Source organism: Nicotiana tomentosiformis, chromosome 12 (assembly GCF_000390325.3).
Source record: "Nicotiana tomentosiformis chromosome 12, ASM39032v3, whole genome shotgun sequence".
Lineage (NCBI taxonomy): Eukaryota > Viridiplantae > Streptophyta > Magnoliopsida > Solanales > Solanaceae > Nicotiana > Nicotiana tomentosiformis.
The window spans coordinates 135,347,545-135,366,590 of NC_090823.1; positions in this window are offsets into that span (position 1 = coordinate 135,347,545).

Here is a 19,046-nt window from a genome sequence, read left to right on the forward strand (position 1 = left end):
AGAGTCGCCACTTGGAATTGATCTTTTGGGTGTTCCAAGTCACCTTTTATTTGAATCCCTAATCAAAGGAAGGTTTGACTCCATTATTATTGGTCTGCGAAAATAAAGTCCGGGTAAGGAATTCTGTTGACCGGGGAGAAGGTGTAAGGCATTCTCCGAGTCCCGTGGTTCTAGCACGGTCGCTTTATTGACTACAACTTGGCTTGAATTAATTTTAGATAAACTGTGATTTATTGGTTTCCGTGTTTTATCTATCCTCTTTTATTTTAAAATATTGAATTATCTTTGAAATGAATCACGTGTGTAAATCCATTTTATTTATTGTACCAAAATCATGTCACGTGTACGTGCACGCAATTAATAGCATTTTTATTATATTTAAGGTTGTTTCGCCCAAAGTTGCGCGAACGCATACTTTGGTTTTAGTTTTGGGAATCGTAATTATGTCACGCGAACGTATACATAATCACGATGATTCAATTAATTAAGAGTACACCTAAAGCATTCTAGCGCATTCATGATTTGTTTCTTTCCTAAGTTTGAGATTATTGTGAAGTTAATGAATTATGGAATTACCTTTAATGCAAAATTTCCAATTAAATGAGTCTCCAAGAACAGGTACAATAACTCAGACGAACGTCGAACAAGCATAAGCGACGAATAACATCAAACCTAGTGAACGGAGCTCCAACGAAATCCTCGACCTCAACTATTGACTCCACTTTTTGGCTTGTAAAAAGAGATGATATGAAGTATTTTTGTTGGGTTTTGGGTGATGATTTGCTGGATTTGTCGAAAGAAAGACGAAGAAAGAATGACACGAGTAGAAATTCTTTTAGCGTAGATGAAGAAAAATAATTTCTCTCAATTCCTCCTCTCTTTTTTCTTCTTCTCTCTCTCCTTTTTTTTCTCTTTTTTCTCCCCCCTTTTCTCCTCACATTTCTCTTCTATTTATAGAAAAAAATTCGGAATTTTTTCAGATTTATTTTAAAATTATTTTATTATTTTTTAATTATAAAGAATTCCCACATCCCATTTCTCTTCTTTTTAAAAACAAAATAATTTCCCACTTTCATTTACTTTTATTTTTTAATTTCTCACTTTTTTTACTTTACTTTTTTTTATTTTCCACTTTTTTTACTTTTTTTAAAAATTTCCACTTATTTTACTTTTCTTTTTTAAATTTCCACTTTCTTTTATTTTTTTATTAAAATTTTCAGCTACCTTTTCTTTTATTTTTTAATTTCATTTTTCTTTTACTTTTTATTTTTTTTAAATTTTCACATTCTTTTACTTTTATTATTTTTTAATTTTCCACTTTCTTTTACTTTTTAACAAAACTAATTTCCACCTAATTTTACTTTTAATTTTTTTTATTCCATGCTTTTAATTTTCCTATTATTTTATTCCCATCCGAAAATTTAAAAAATATTTATTTTTTTGGGTTTTTTTTAATTTATTTTATTTTAAAATAAAGATAAGAAATAAAAATAATACTAATAGTAATAATTTGACCTTTTAAATTATTTTTAATTCTTACCCTATATAAAAATAAATGTAACAAACCTAAAAAATATTATATTAAATATAGTAAAAAATTAGGTGCTCACAGCTACCCCTTTTTGCTTGGAAACATGAAGAGTTTTCAGGCAAAGATTAGGTGAGCCATGTGACTAATTTTTACCAAACCGTTATTCAAAAGGAAAAGAAATAAAAGATAGGGTGTAATCGAGTCCTGATTTTTGGACAACCTACATATCCCGGGTTATAGGGGAATCAGGTCACGTGTAGTTAAAGGAGAATGGTTGAATGATGAGTTGAGGAGTCGAGTGAGGTTCCGTCGAGGCTCCGGTCTGCGATCCTGCTATTAATAAAAAAGAAACTAAACAAGCCTATCAGCTATGAGTTACAAGATTCCTATCTATGAGTGTGAATACCTAATTTTTGTACTGTTTAAACACCTCCTAAAGTCATTAGTGTTTTGTTACTTTAATTATTTTTCCCAATTTTTGTGTCTTTGATTGCATATTTCCTATCATAAAAATACCAAAAAATAGTTCTTTCTTTATTTGTGCATTTTAGGAATTAACTAACTATTCAATTGGTGAATTAATCTAGTTAATTGATCATTTGAATAAGTTACTTAGTTAATTTATTTGTTTGTGTAAATTTAGTTTAATAAGTAGGATTAAGAAAACAATTGGGCCAAATTTGAAAGAGAAAGTGGCCAAACGTGCAAGATAAGGGGTTGCCCATGAAAGGGTCTGAAACGCCGTAGTTTTGCCTCAAAACTACGTCGTTTCATTAAGTGACCCAAGATCAAATCTCACCTATTGATCACCCCTTGATCTAATGGTCCATATTTGATCTCTCAAGAGGTATTTAAAGCCTCAAAATTCCGAAACATTCCCTCATTTCCCCCATAACTCTTTCTCTCTTCTCTCTCTCTCTCTCTCTCTCTCTCTCTCTCTCTCTCTCTCTCTCTCTCTCTCTCTCTCTCTCTCTCTCTCTTCTCTCCGCCACCGCCGTCGGAAATCACCCACCGGCGGCGGACCACCTCCAAACACCTCCAAATTAACACCATGTAATCTCCACAACCGCATCTTCCCATATCTCCAAACCAATTCCTTCCAAAACCCCTCAAACTCCTTGAATTTTAGATCTAGGAAACTTTAGCCGCCACTTTTTAGCTCAAATTCTTGAAGCTCCGGCCAACACCACCCTACAGCACATACATGAATGGATAGAGCTCCGCGAGACCTATCGTTTCCTACCCATTTCACCCCCAAAATCTCCGTCGTCGCCGGCCCACTGTCCACTGCCCGCTGCCGCTCACAGACCCGATCATAACTTCAAATAATAATAATAAAAAATAAATATGTTGAAAATCGCGGGCGCTTTTCACGTGATGCGATTCACAATATGTACAAAAATAACGAGTGCGCAACATCGCGACTCGTTCAAATAAATTCCATAAACACTAAAAGTGGTTAATTAATTAAAAGCGGTAAATGATTAAATGCACTATAGGTTTATATACATGTAATAAATCATATAATTAAGCCAAGTTTAAGTCAATAAAGTGACCGTGCTAGAACCACTAGACTAGGGGAATGCCTTACACCTTCTCCCCGGTCAACATAATTCCTTACCGGACTTTGTTTTCGCAGACCAATAATAAAAGAGTCAAATCTTCCTTTGAATATGGATTCAAATAAAAGGTGACTTGGAACACCCAAAAATCAAATTCCAAGTGGCGACTCTGAATAATAAAATAATTCCTACTTCAAAAATATCACTTTAATTGGAAAAACTCTTTAACCCAAAACAATCCATAACACATATATTTTGTGGGGTAGAAAATGGGTGTGACAGCTATGGCGACTTTGCTGGGGATTCTCAAGAATTCGAACTTGTACATTGACTTTATTTGGCTTTATTAATTTTTGAATATACTGTGATTTATTTGGGCCTAATGTGCTATTTGTTCGCTTTTACCGCTTTGATATTGTTGAATTGTACATATAAATTGCTTGACATAGCCCGCTTTCTTTGAGATAGCCGAGGTGCTTGCCCCCGGTGAAGGATTTTTAGTCACACATGTTTTAGGCGGGGATCACCACCAGCTAAGCCGGAAAGTAATGCTACCGTTACGCTGACCCTCCTCGGCTCGAGTCGTCCGCTCGAGTAAGCTAGTCTAGATACCTTCTCCAATAGGATTTAAACCTAGAAGAACAAACCTCATGCCGGATATCCCTAGTATGTTCGCTTTATTTGCATCACATGCATTTGACTTAGCGAGGCTCGGCACAAAGGTCGGGTCCGTATAAGACAGGTATCCTCTTTGAGACCATTATGTTCACTTATGTGCTACTTGTTATATCATTTGGAATGATTTCTTGCATCGTTGACTGGTTTTAGAAAATTAGTTGAGTGGAATATTAAAAAGAAAGTTCATTCTCCTAGTTTAGGACACATAATCCGTTTTTACTAAGAATTTGTAATAGTCTAGCGTGAGGTGTAAAGATTAATTTTTATAAAAATCAAAAGAGAAAAATACTCGGTTTTACCGAACTACGCGAGTCTGATTCTCACCGGATGTGAGATACGTAGGCAAACCTCATCGGTTTCGGCCTTCAATTTTCAAAAATTCAAAAATATTTTCCTTTAATTCTTTATTTAGAAAATCCCAAATAAAAAAAATAAAACCAAAATATTTTCTTTCTTTTTAGAAGTCTGTCATTCGAAAAGAAGATAAAATCAAAATCCAAATATATATATATATTCTAAAAGAAGATAAAATCAAAATCCAAATATATATATATTTTTTTTCTTCTTTAGAAGTCTTTCTTCGAAAAAAAAATTAAAAAAAATCTCTTTCTTCTTTAGAAGTCTTTATTTTCAAAAATTCTCAAAAAGAAAGAAAAAATCGAAATCCAAAAATATTTTCTTTATACGTCTTTCTTTCGGAAATTAAAAAAAATCAAAATCCAAAAAAACAAAATGAGTTTAGTTTATTTACTTTATTCCAAATCTTTCTGAACTACGTAATGACCTGATTCATGCGGCGCCATGATACGTAGGCAATCCTCATCGGATTCGATCAAATCCATAAATAAATTGAGTGAAAAAATAAACCGAAACAAAGAAAGAACAAAAAAATAATTTAAGTGAAAAAGAAAAGAGTGACAAAAGAAAAAAAGAGAGGAGGAAATTGAGAAAAATTATTTTTCTTCATCTACGCTAAGGGAATTTCTACTCGTGTCATTCTTTATTCGTCTTTCTTTCGAAAATCTAGCAAGTCATCACCCAAAACCCAACAAAAATACTTCATAATATCCCTTTTTACACGCCAAAAAGTGGAGTCAATAGTCGAGGTCGAGGATTTTGTTGGAGCTTCGTTCACTAGGTTTGATGTTATTCGTCGCTTATGCTTGTTCGACGTTCGTCTAAGTTATTGTACCTGTTCTTGGAAACTCATTTAATTGGAAATTTTGCATTAAATGTAATTCCATAAGTCATGGCCTTCACAATAATCTCAAACTTAGGAATGAAACAAATCATGAATGCGCTAGAATGCTTTAGGCGTACTCTTAATTAATTGAATCATCGTGATTATGTATACGTTCGCGTGACATATTACGATTCCCAAAACTAATATCAAGGTGTGCGTTCACGCAACTTTGAGCGAAACAACCTTAAATATAATAAAAATGCTATTAATTACGTGCACATACATGTGACATGATTTTGGCACAACAAACAAAACGGATTCACACACGTGATTCATTTCAACGATAATTCCATATTTTAATATAAAAATGGATAGATAAAACACGAAAACCAATAAATCACAGTTTATCTAAAATTAATTCAAACCAAGTTGTAGTCAATAAAGTGACCGTGCTAGAACCACGGGACTCGGGGAATGCCTTACACCTTCTCCCCGTTCAACAAAATTCCTTACCCGAACTTTATTTTCGCAAACCAATAATAATAGAGTCAAACCTTCCTTTGACTAGGATTCAAATAAAAGGTGACTTGGAACACCCAAAAAATCAATTCCAGGTGGCGACTCTGTAAATAAAATAATCCCTATTCAAATTTGTCACTTTAATTGGAAAACCTCTTTAACCCATAATAATCCATAATACATATCTTTTGGGGGGTAAAAAGAAGGTGTGATAGCTCTGGCGACTTTGCTGGGGAAAAGAACCCAGAACCTCTGGTTCAAGGTTCAGAATTTGAGCTTGTAATATGATCTATACTTGGATTTCTTGATTGTTGATATTACTGTTTTTTGGGCCTATTGTGTTAATTGCCGCTCATTTACCGCTTTGATATTATTTGAACTATATAAACTGCCTTCTTATGCCTTTCTTCAGAGTCATCTGAATTTATGGTGCATACGTGCGCGTGGCCCACTTTCTGTTAGAGGTCATACCAAATAGAACGAGGTTGGATCGGCAACTAGGCCTGGTAGACTTTCATGCTCCCAGTACGTTGCCCCCACTTCGGCTCGAGCTGTCCGCTTGGGTAAGCTAGGTCTAAAACACTCCCCTAGGATTTTAAACATACAATAACATAGCATCATGTCGGATCCCTAGTAGGAACGTTTATTTGTATCATGTGCATTTGACTTTGGGGACTCAACATAGGGGTTGGGTCCGTCTAGGACAGGTGTACCCAAAAAATAAAAGACTATCCTGATGCATCCTACGTGCTATTTGTGCATTTATTTGTTTCGGCTTGCATATTGATCGACTTCTAGTATAGGGGAGAAAAATCAAGAAAAACCAAGAGCGGGGTAGGAAAAAGGAAAATTCACCCGGTTCTAAAAAACCAAGTTATTTGAAAGATTCTTAAACTCTGCCGATATTTTGAAAAACAAAAAGAGAAAAATAAAGGTCATTTCAAAATGAGTCAAAAAATCATGTTTTCCCTTTTGTGTCAAAACTGACTGAACTACGCGGGTCTGATTCTCACCGGATGTGAGATACGTACGCAAACCTCATCGGTTTCGGCCCCAATTTTAAAAATAAAATATTTTCTTTAGAAGTCTTTCCTTAGAAAATCCCAAAAAAATAAAATATTTTCTTTCTTTTTAGAAGTCTTTCATTCGAAAAGGAAAATAAAATCAAAATCTAAAAATATGTTTTTATTCCTTCTTTAGAAGTCTTTCTTCGGAAAAATAAAAATAAAAATAGAAATTCAAAAAAAAATTCTTTCTTCTTTAGAAGTCTTTCTTTTAAAAAGATTTTAAAAAAAAAAAATCAAAATCCAAAAAAAAATATTTTCTTTTAAAAATTAGCAAAAACAAAAAAAATAAAAATATATATATTAAAAAAAATCAAAATCCAAAAATATTTTCTTTATTCTTAAAGAAGTTTTTCTTTTAAAAATTTAACAAAAAAATAATTAAATAATTCAAAATTCAAAAATATTTTCCTTGTTAGAAGCTTTCGTGGTCTGTTTTGTATATGAGTAAAAGAAAAGAGTTAGTTTATTTACTATTCCTGATCTTCTCACGAACTATGCAAGATCTGATTCATGCGACGTTATGATACGTAGGCAATCCCCATCAGATTCGATCATAGCCATTAAATAAACTGAGTGAGAAAAAAGAAAAGAAAAGAAAAGAGTGACAAAAAAAAAAGCAAGAGTGAAAAATCTAAAAAGAGAACTTTGTGTCTAGAAAACCGCGGAATATTTTTGTGAATATGATGTCAAATGACGTGAGCAAGCCGCCAGGGTAAAGCCTCAAATGGACGAAGTATATATGGCTATGGTTTTCCTACAGGCTCAAGAGGCGGACTACTTGCAGAACATAATGTCTGCTATGGGTAGACCGTTCGCCGAGGCTATCACAATTGGGGATATGGTCGAAAATGGTTTAAAAACGGGCCGAATCTGGAGTCATGTTGCCTTTAATGCCACATCACACACCGTTCAGAGGGTTTGATAAACAGAAATTGGAGAGATGAGGAATTTGATCTGGCATTGAAGGTCATTGCAGCCATTGTCGAGACAGAAGAAAAGCCGAAAAACGGTCGCCAAGCTTGAAAGTTCCCCATCAAACGGGAGTTTCGGTAGCCAGTCTTGCTATCCTTTCTGCGTCCGGATTATCTCAGGGTGTGATCCAGATGTTTTACTTTATTGTTTTACTTTCCGATGTAACCTTTCTATCTTTAAAATTCAAAAACAAAGTTAAAAAAAATCAAATGAAATTAATATTTCATTGTCCAAGAATGTCTCTTTTCTTAATGCAGATTTTAATAACATGACATGCTTGCGGACTTCATGCCCGGATCCCAAAATGCTGTCAGACCCCGAAATAAGGAATCAAGAAGCAGAATGTTTTGAAGACAAGGCTTATAAGAAAATAAATAGAAAATTGGAACGAAGTTGAGATTCCCTCTCTTCGGATCATTGTTGAAGCCGAGATTGAGGATAAAGATTGGGTCAAGAACCGATTTGAATAATTGACACTGAATAATTGGTCGCAATTTGCCACAGGCAGTTATTCCAACAAAGAATGGCCCGTGTCTACGACAAGAAAGTGCGGCCTAGGAAATTTGAAATAGAACAACTCATTATGAGACGTTTCCTCCCACCTCATGAAGAAGCTAAAGGAAAATTGGCTCAAAATTGGAAAGGTCCATACATGGTAATGAGAGTACTGCCAAAAGAGAGCGTTGTACCTGGGAAACATCGAAAGAAATGTCCTTGCAACAACTGTCAACGCAAGTGTAGTCAAAAGGTACTATGTTAGTTCCTCTATATATCATTAATGTTCTCCGGTTTGGATGAAGAAGACTTTTTTCTCACTATCCAAATATTCAACCCTTTGCAAACCCTTTGAGCCGGCTCTTTTTTTTTTATTACCCTCTTTGGAACCTGGAAGTTATTATTTAAAAAAGGAAAAAAAATAGAAAAGACAAAGAAAAAAAAAGAGAGAGAAAAAGAAAACAAAACAAAAATCCAAAGAAGTTCATGTTTCCTTGAACTACGTTCGACTTGATTCCGAAAGGATACGTAGGAAGCCTCTCTTTGGGTTCAGTCACACCAAAATAAATATCCATATTTCCAAAAAAAAAAAAAAAAAATGAAACTGGGGTAGATGTTACAATGGTTCGACGATGGTTTAGCCTTAAAGGTTCCAAAGTTGTAATTCAATCTAAATCCCTTTTACCCAAATCCTTTTCGAATCCTTCCGATCAATCAACGAGAATGTTCAAAATTGGAGGATACAGTCACTTGGATCTTGTGCAACCAAAATGAGAGAAATAAAATGAGAGTCTTATTGGTGAAAACCCTCATGGGCACCGTCAGGCAATGGTGAGTAAAGAAACTAAAATGAGAGAGTCTTTTTAGTAAAAACTCGCAAGGAGCACTATAAGGCGATGGTGAGAAGAGAGAGGTGAACTAGTGAAAACCCACAAAGGGCGCCACTAATCTAAAAGAGGATCCTCATAGCCATTGGCATCAACATAGTCCTGGGCAAGGTTTCTCGATTTTGAGGCAAATGTTGTGATGATTTCTGAGAGTTGGACGGTTTACATAGATCAGGAATCCAGTCCAAAAGGCATGTCATGTTCATTGAAATCCGCATGTACTCCAGATAAGTCCTTCTTTCCTTTCCCCGAAATGGATACCTCTTGTCTAAATTCATTTGTTCATTCCATTGTTTGTTTTTCTTTGAATCCCTTTCGGTCTAACTCTGTTCCGAAACTAATACAAAGAGGGATGGTAAGACTGGTTTACAAGGCTCTCGTTTGATATAAGCTAATTTGTAAAAAAGAGGCACCTAACCTCGGCAGGTGCCATGGTGGCTGATACTTTGAAATCAAAAACTCTCGAAAGGAGGAAATCAAATTGAAATTTCCTACAAGGGCAAAATGAAGTTGAAAGGTTAAGTCCCAAGTGGCTAACCATTTTGGCAAAGTTTGAAAAGCCAAAAATTCCCCAATACTATGAAATTGAAAGTTTTGGAAGAAAGAAGTCGAAAGTGAAATTCCACAAAGGTAAAATAAAGTTGGAAAGTTTAAGTCCCATGTGACCAACCGTCATGTAAAAGTTTGAAAAGTCAAAGGCTCTTCGGAGCCAGAAATGCAAGTGGTATTCAGGAAACATCTAGTGGTAGGTTGAAATCATCATCAAAAGAATATGAGCACAAAGTCAAGTTTCCAAAGACATCAAGGCCACAAACCGACCACCACTTTTAAAACTCAAAATTTTTCTCTGTTTAAAGAAGGAACAAAGCAGTGCAGAATGGCTATTCCTAAAGGACGAATGTCAACAAAGGTGAGTTTCGCAAAATCTCTATTTTCTTTTATTTTAAACATACATCACTATTACAGATTATTTACGTAGCTTAACCCAGGTAGAACCTTTTCTCCTAGGGGATCCAGCTCATAGTTCTGGTTAGAAGTACTATCCGCCCAGGCTGTTTTTCGTAGTTTAACCCAGGTAGAACCTTTTTGCCTAGGGAGATTCAGATCATAGTTTCGGGTAGAAGTACTCTTTGCCCAGGTTGTTTTACGTAGCTTAACCCAGGTAGAACCTTTTTGCCTAGGGGGATCCAGCTCATAGTTTTCGAGTAGAAGTACTCTTCGATCAGATTGATTTACGTAGCTTAACCTAGGCAGAACCTTTTCGCCAAGGGGGATCTAGCTCATAGTTTCTGGTAGAAGTACTCTTCGCCCAGGCTGTTTTTCGTAGCTTAATCTAGGTAGAACCTTTTATTCTAGGGGGATCCAACTGATAGTTTCGGGAAGAAGTACTCTTCGCTCATGATGTTTTTTGTAGCTTAACCCAAGTAGAACCTTTTCACCTAGGGGGATCCGGCTCATAGTTTCCGGGTAGAAGTACTCTTAGCTCAGGTTGTTTTACGTAGCTTAACCCAGGTAGAACCTTTTCGCCTAGGGGGATCCAGCTTATAGTTTCGGGTAGAAGTACTCTTCGCTCAAGATGTTTTACGTAGCTAAACCTAGGTAAAACCTTTTCGCCTAGGGGGATCCAGCTCATAAATTCGGGTTGAAGTACTCTTCGCGCAAATATTATTACGTAGCTTAACCCAGGTAAAACCTTTTTGCCTAAGGGGATCCAACTCATAGCTCCGGGTAGAAGTACTATTCGCCCAGGTTGTTTTATGTAGATTAACCCAGGTAGATCATTTTCGCCTAGGCGGATCCAGCTCATAGTTCCAGGTATAAGTACTCTTCTCTCAGGTTGTTTTTCGTAGCTTAAACCAGGTAGAACCTTTTCGCCTAGGGGGATCCAGCTCATAATTCTGGGTAGAAGTACTCTCCGCCCAGGCTGTTTTCATAGCTTAACCCAGGTAGAACCCTTTCGCCTAGGGGGATCTAGCTCATAGTTCCGGGTAGAAGTACTTTTCGCCCAAGCTGCTTTTCGTTGCTTAACCCAGGTAGAACCTATTCGCCTAGGGGGATCCAGCTCATATTTTCCAGGTAGAAGTACTCTTCGCTCAGATTGATTTATGTAGCTTAACCCAGGCAGAACCTTTTCGCCTAGGGGGATACAGCTCATAGTTTCGGGTAAAAGTACTCTTCTCCCAGTCTATATTTCGTAGCTTAATCTAGGTAGAACCTTTTTCCTAGGGGGATCCAACTCATAGTTTCGAGTAGAAGTACTCTTCGCTCATGATGTTTTTCGTAGCTTAACTCAAGCAGAACCTTTTCGCCTAGGGTGATCCAGCTCATAGTTTGCGGGTAGAAGTACTCTTAGCTCAAGTTGTTTTATGTAGCTTAACCCAGGTAGAACCTTTTCGCCTACGGGGATCCAACTCATAGTTTCGGGTAGAAGTACTCTTCGCCCAATTTGTTTTACGTAGCTTAACCCAGGTAGAACCTTTTCGCCTAAGGGGATCCAGCTCATAGTGCCGGGTAGAATTACTTGTCGCCCTAGTTGTTTTACGTAGCTTAACCCAGGTAGATCATTTTTGCCTAGGCGGATCCAGCTCATAGTTCCAGGTAGAAGTTCTCTTCGCTTAAGTTGTTTTTCGTAGCTTAACCCAGGTAGAACCTTTTCGCCTAGGGGGATCCAGCTCATAGTTATGGGTAGAAGTACTCTCCGCCCAGGCTGTTTTTTGTAGCTTAACCCAGGTAGAGCTTTCTCGCCTAGGGGGATCCAGCTCATAGTTTCGGGTAGAAGTACTCTTCGCCCACGCTATATTTCATAGCTTAACCTAGGTAGAACCTTTTCTCCTAGGGGGATCCAACTCATAGTTTCGGGTAGAAGTACTCTTCGCTCATGAGGTTTTTCGTAGCTTAACCCAAATAAAACCTTTTCGCCTAGGGTGATCTAGCTCATAGTTTTCGGGTAGAAGTACTCTTAGCTCAAGTTGTTTTACGTAGCTTAACCCAGGTAGAACCTTTTCACCTAGGGGATCCAACTCATAGTTTCGGGTAGAAGTACTCTTCGCTCAAGATGTTTACATTGCTTAACCCAGGTAAAACCTTTTCGCCTAGGGGGATCCAGCTCATAGTTTCGGGTAGAAGTACTCTTCGCCCAATTTGTTTTACGTAGCTTAACCCAGGTAGAACCTTTTCGCCTAAGGGGATCCAACTCATAGTTCCGGGTAGAATTAGTCGTCGCCCAGGTTATTTTACGTAGCTTAACCCAGGAAGATCCTTTTCGCCTAGGCGGATCCAGCTCATAGTTCTAGGTAGAAGTACTCTTCGCTCAGGTTGTTTTTTGTAGGTTCACCCAGGTAGAACCTTTTCGTCTGGGTGGATCCAGCTCATAGTTTCGGGTAGAAGTACTCTTCGCTCATGATATTTTTCGTAGCTTAACCCAATTAGAACCTTTTTGCCTAGGGTGATCTACCTCATAGTTTTCGGGTAGAAGTACTCTTAGCTCAAGTTGTTTTACGTAGCTTAACCCAGGTAGAACCTTTTTGCCTAGGGGGATCCAACTCATAGTTTCGGGTAGAAGTACTCTTCGCTCAAGATGTTTACGTTGCTTAACCCAGGTAAATCCTTTTCGCCTAGGGGGATCCAGCTCATAGTTTCGGGTAGAAGTACTCTCCGCCTAATTTGTTTTACGTAGCTTAACCCAGGTAGAACCTTTTCGCCTAAGGGGATCCAGCTCATAGTTTCGGGTAGAATTACTCTTCTCCCAGGTTATTTTACGTAGCTTAACCCAGGTAGATCATTTTTTCCTAGGCGGATCCAGCTCATAGTTCTAGGTAGAAGTACTCTTCGCTCGGGTTGTTTTTTGTAGCTTAACCCAGGTAGAACCTTTTCGCCTAGGGGGATCCAGCTCATAGTTCCAGGTAGAAGTACTCTTCGCCCATGCTTGTTTTACGTAGTTTAACCCAGGTAGAACCTTTTCGCCTAGGGGGATCCATCTCATAGTTCCGAGTAGAAGTACTCTTCGCCCAGGATGTTTTACGTAGTTTAACCCAGGTAGAACCTTTTCACCTAGGGGGATCCAGCTCATAGTTTCCGGGTTGAAGTACTCTTCGCTCAGGTTATTTTTCGTAGCTTAACCCAGATAGAACCTTTTCGCCGAGGGGGATCCAGCTCATAGTTCCGGGAAGAAGTACTCTTCGCTCACGTTGTTTTTCGTAGCTTAACCCAGTAGAACATTTTTACCTAGGGGGATCCAGCTCATAGTTCCGGGTTGAAGTACTCCTCGCTTAGGCTTATTTTTTGTAGCTTAACCCAGGTAGAAGCTTTTCACATAGGGGGATCCAGCTCATAGTTCCGGGTAGAAGTACTCTTCGCCTAGGCTATTTTTCGTAGCTTAACCCAAGTAGAAACTTTTTACCTAGGGGAATCTAGCTCATATTCCGGGTAGAATTACTTTTCCATTTCAGTAATACAGGGCACCAACCCCTGGTTACATTTCTTTTCCATAATATAGGGTGTCATCCGTGGTTACATTTCCTTTCAGTAATACAGGACGTCATCCCATGTCTACATTCTTTTTAGTACTACAGGGTACCAACCTCTGATTACATTTTTTTTCCGTAATACAAGGTACCAACCCCTGGTTATATTTCCTTACTAGTATCAGGGTACACCAATCCCTAGTCGTTTTTCCAATATAGGGTCTCCACTCCCTAGTTTTTTTTTAGACATAGGATCTCCATTCCCTTGTATCTGTTTTTTTTGCGGTACACCATTCCCGACCCTTTATTTCTTTCAATAAAGAAGTAGTTTAGAATTTTGTTACAATAACTCACGAAATTTTCCTAGTGGAAATTGGGGCAGAAAAATTTCGTTCGTTTGTTTGTTTTGGTGTGTGAGTAGGTTTTAGCTCGAGGAACAGGGTTCGAGATTACCAAAAGAAGAAGTCTCAATTCAGAATAAAAGAAAAGAAAAAATAGGTGAATCCAAAATGCAAAAGCAGTTGAAAAGATATGGAATGCTCAAGACATGACTGAAGCCACGAGCATTGGAGTCCTGTTTTGATTAGAAGAAGCTATAGAACAATGAACTAGAACCTACAGATAGCGAGCGTCAATGTTTTGATCAGAGTCCGCATGAAGAACCGGTCAAAACTCAAGATCAAGTTTCAGAAGACTGATTGTCACACCCCCTTTCTACCCGCAAAATAATTCGTGGATTAAAGGGTTTTTCCAATTAAAGTGACAAAATTGAGTAGAGATTATTTTATTTACAGAGTCGCCACTTGGAATTGATTTTGTTTGTGTTCCAAATAACCTTTTATTTGAATCCCTAGTCATAGGATGATTTGACTCTATTATTATTGGTCTGCGAAAACAAAGTCCGGGTAAGGATTTCTGTTGACCAGGGAGAAGGTGTAAGGCATTCTCCGAGTCCCGTGGTTCTAGCATAGTCGCTTTTATTGACTAAAGTTGGCTTGAATTAATTTTTGATAAAGTGTATTTTATTAGCCTTGAATTACTATCATCAAATGCCGCTTAAAAATTAATAATTAAATTTTATTAATTTTGCCTTGGAGCATGTAATCGCACAAGGTATTTATTTAATTATATATACTAAACCAAGATATGTATCGATACACATGGTTTAAATGTAATTAATCACCGAAGAGCATAATTTATTAAACAAAGGTCAAGGAGCGAGAATGCATACGCGACCATATTTTATTAATTACATGGACCAAGGATCGTGTATGAGCACATGGTCAATATTTAGAGCACACCTAAAATTGCCTAGCATTTGATTATTTTATTAGAAGTGATTGAGTTACTAAATTATCTATTCAAGAGGCAAGGATGTGACATTGAAATTATCTAACTAAATATGATATCAAATGTAGACAAACTCGTGTTTGTTGTTATTTCATGGTGTTGGACCAGTTGAATGATTGGTTGAAGAAAATAGGTCAGCTTTGTTATTAAAAGAAAATGGGTAAACTCTTGAATTTTATTGGTATTGGGCTGCTGCAATTTTTGTATACAAAATGGGCCGGCTGAAATGAATTCATTTGGGAAACACTACTTGAAAACTAACATAGGGAAAGCTACTAAGCTAAATAAAAAATAAAAAAAAAGGAATTAAACAAAGTCATGGATTTAATACTTAAATCACCAGATTCGATTTCAAGGTTACACTTTGACATCCGTCCATATTGAAGATGCACATATAATCTAAATATGCTCAACTTTTCATCATCTGTTATTAAAGAAAAAGAGCATGCATTACAAATATTTAGAAGGTTACCTGAAGAGCTGAAAATAAATAAAACACGGGAGGAATTGAAGCTCAGCAACAGAAAACAACAGAGAACAACAGCAAAATCAGCAGAAATCCAGCAGCAAATCATGTTTAAACAGCCTAAAAACTTTAGAGAAGAAATCCAGAACTAACTCTAAAGAAGATTTCTACTTTTCTAAAAGTTTGCACTCTAAGATTCACTCACAAAGCGCAAAATTTTTTAGCTTACTAAAGTATTCAGCTGCTATTTTTTGTTCAACCATATGTGTGCTCAAGAAACTCTCAAGATCTGTGCAAGTGTAAGATAGAGTCCCTGAAGTGAGGAAATAGCAGCCCCTTAAATAGGCAAATAAAGTCCCCTTTTTGGGACAGATTTTGGTTCACCAAAAATCTGTCCAAAAGACTGACTTTGTGTGCTAAACACTATTCAGGATATGTCCTATAGGTGAAAGGACAGCCTGAAAATCTGCTGTGTCAGAAGCAAGGAGAAAAACAAATGTCATTTCAGCCACCCTACTAGTAATAGTAGGCTACTATTACCCTATTTTGTGATAAAATAACCTAAACTTCAGATTTTAACCATCAACAACAAACTACTTGCTCAACACAAATCAAACTTGAATAACAATGAACTGACAAAGCATACACGAGACTAAAAACGTAACTGAACTAAGTATTCAAACCAACTTGATTGGAATGAATTCGATTTTTGCAAACTAATTACTAAAAAAGCAACTAAATTCACAAACTAAATGCTCAAACTAGAACGAGCATCGTCAACAATCGGAAAATGACTAAAAACAACTAAATAATCAACAAACTAAGTGAACGATTTAGCTAATACACTAAAGATCATGTTTAAATCAATAACAATCTAACAAACCACTAAACTAAATAGAGATAACTTATTAAATAAACATAACTTGAAAATATAATTAACAAGAAACAACCAAAAGAGAAAAATCAAAAATCAGAAACTAATCTACTAATATAAAAAATCAGAAATTAATTAAAGAGATGACAATTATACCTAACGAGTATGCTTAAAACTGGGTGAGGCAGGAGAGAACTCCAGGGATGCCAAGAGGTAGTTGTCCGACTCCAAAACACACGTTTATTTTGGGTAGATGCTAAGAACAAAATGAGTTTCAGCATCTCCCAAAAAAAGCAGGTGTCTTTGAGTCAAACAATAGCTAAAATAGGGGATCGGGGCATTTTGGTGGTGGTGAGGCAGTCTGAGCGACAGCGGGCAGTGGGCAGCAGGCCGGCGGCGATGGATATTTTGGGGGTGAAATGGGTAGGAAAAGATAGTTCTCGTGGAGCTCTTTCCATTCATGTATGTGTTGTAGGGTGGTATTGGCCGGAGCTTCAAGAATTTGAGCCAAAAAGTGGCGGCTAAAGTTTCCTAGATCTAAAATTCAAGGAGTTTGAGGGAGTTTTGAAGGAATTGATTTGGATATATGGGAAGAGGAGGTTGTGGGGATTATATGGTGATAATTTAGAGGTGTTTGGAGGTGGTCCGCCGCCGGTGGGTGATTTCCGGCGGCGGCGGCGGAGAAAAGAGAGAAAGAGTTATGGGGGAAATGAGGGAATTTTTCAAGTTTTTGAGGCTTTAAATACCTCTTGAGATATCAAATATGGACCATTAGATCAAGAGGTGATCAATGGGTGAGATTTGATCTTGGGTCACTTACGTCGTTTCAGACCCTTTCAAGGGCAGCCCCTTATCTTGCACTTTTGGCCACTTTCTCTTTCAAATTTGGCCCAATTTCTTTCTTAATCCTACTTATTTAACTAAATTTACACAAATAAATAAATTAATTAAGTAACATATTCAAATGATTAATTAACTAGATTATTTCACCAATTGAATAGTTAGTTAATTCCTAAAATGCACAAATAAAGAAAGAACTATTTTTTGGTATTTTTATGATAGGAAATATACAATCAAAGACACAAAAATTGGGAAACATAATTAAAGTAACAAAACACTAATGACTTTAGGAGGTGTTAAAACAGTACAAAAATTAGGTATTCACAGTTGCCCCTCTTTGCTCGAAAACATGAAGAGTTTTCATGCAAAGAAAAGTGAATGTCATGGCTAATTTTTGCTCACATATCACTCCAATGAAAGATTTTTAAAAAAAAATGGTGATTGAACCCTGCTTCCGAGGTTGCCTACACATCCTTGTTTAGTGGAATCAGGTCAGTGTAGTTCTGGGAAAACTTGGTAGCTAGGACTACCAGACACTAGATTTAAGACTAATGTTCCTGTTGTTGTTGTTACTGTTACTTGATCCTTACATCAAAAGTAAAAGAGAAGAGAACTACATATGTATGCAAACTAAGAGTTACAAAATTCCTAATCTATGTGTCTTGTGGAGTCAAATCTTGATTCTTGACCTGCTCGCTTGTGTTGACCTTAGACTGGATTTTGATGCTCTTTGAGGAAACAATCATGGCTCATTCTCGATTATTTGCTTTCCAGACCAAAATTCGAGAAAATGAAATAACAAGCTTTAATCGTCACTTGTGCTATGCGGCGGGGCCTACAAAGCCATCAAAGATGAACAAAACGAACAAATTTTTCTATCCCAGTTTGGCACTAGGAAAATTTTGTGAGTTAGAGAAAGCTATAAAGTATCTAATTTGGTTGAAATGAAGACAACGAGAGTAGTATAAACTAACTATATGAGGATATGCAACCACGAGAGGAAGTAACTTATGTTACCAAAGGAAATGGAATTAGAGGATGGTACCCTATATTACTGAAAGGGAACGTAACCAGGGGTTGGCACCCTGTATTACAAAGAGGGAACATAACCAGGGGTCGGGGACCCTGTATCACTAGGAAGGAATGTAACCAGGGATTGGTACCCTGTATTATCGAAAGGAATGTAACTAGGGGTTGATACCCTATATTATCGAAAAGAGTGTAACCAGGGGTTGGTACCCTGTATTACCGAAAGGAGTGTAACCAGGGGTTGGTACCCTGTATTACCGAAAGAAGTGTAATCGGGGGTTGGTACCCTGTATTACAGAAAGGAGTGTAACCAGGGGTTGACAACCTGTATTACTGAAAAGAGTGTAACCAGGGGTTGGTATCCTATATTACCGAAAAGAATGTAACCAGGGGTTTGTACCCTGTATTACCGAAAGGAGTGTAACCAGGGGTTGGTACCCTGTATTACATAAAGGAGTGTAACCAGGGGTTGACACCCTGTATTATTGAAAGGAGTGTAACCAGGGGTTGGTACCCTGTATTACAGAAAGGAGTGTAACCAGGGGTTGGTACCCTGTATAATAGAAAGATGATGAATCCCCTGAGAGAAAAGGTTCTACCTAGTTTAAACTACGAAAAGCAAACTTGGGCGAAGAGTACTTATACCCGGAAACATGAGCTGGAACCCCCTAGGAGAAATAGTTCTACCTAGGTTAAGCTACGTATAACAACCTGAGCGAAGAGTACTTCTACCCGAAAATATGAGCCGGATCCCCTTAGGTGAAATGGTTCTATTTGAGTTAAGATACTGTAAAACATCTGAGCAAAGAGTACTTCTATCGGGAACTATGAGCTGAATACCCCTAGGCGAAAAGGTTCTACCTAGGTTAAACTACAAAAACCATCCTGAGCGAAGAGTACTTCTACCCGAAAACTATGAGTTGGATCCCCCTAGGCGAAAATGTTCTACCTGGGTTAAGTTATGAAAAACAAGCATGGGCGAAGAGTACTTCTACCCAAAAATATGAGTTGGATCCCCCTAGGCGAAAAAGGTTCTACCTGGGTTAAGCTACTGTAAAACATCTGAGTGAACAGTACTTCTACCCGGAATTATGAGATGAATCCCCCTAGGCGAAAAGGTTCTACCTGGG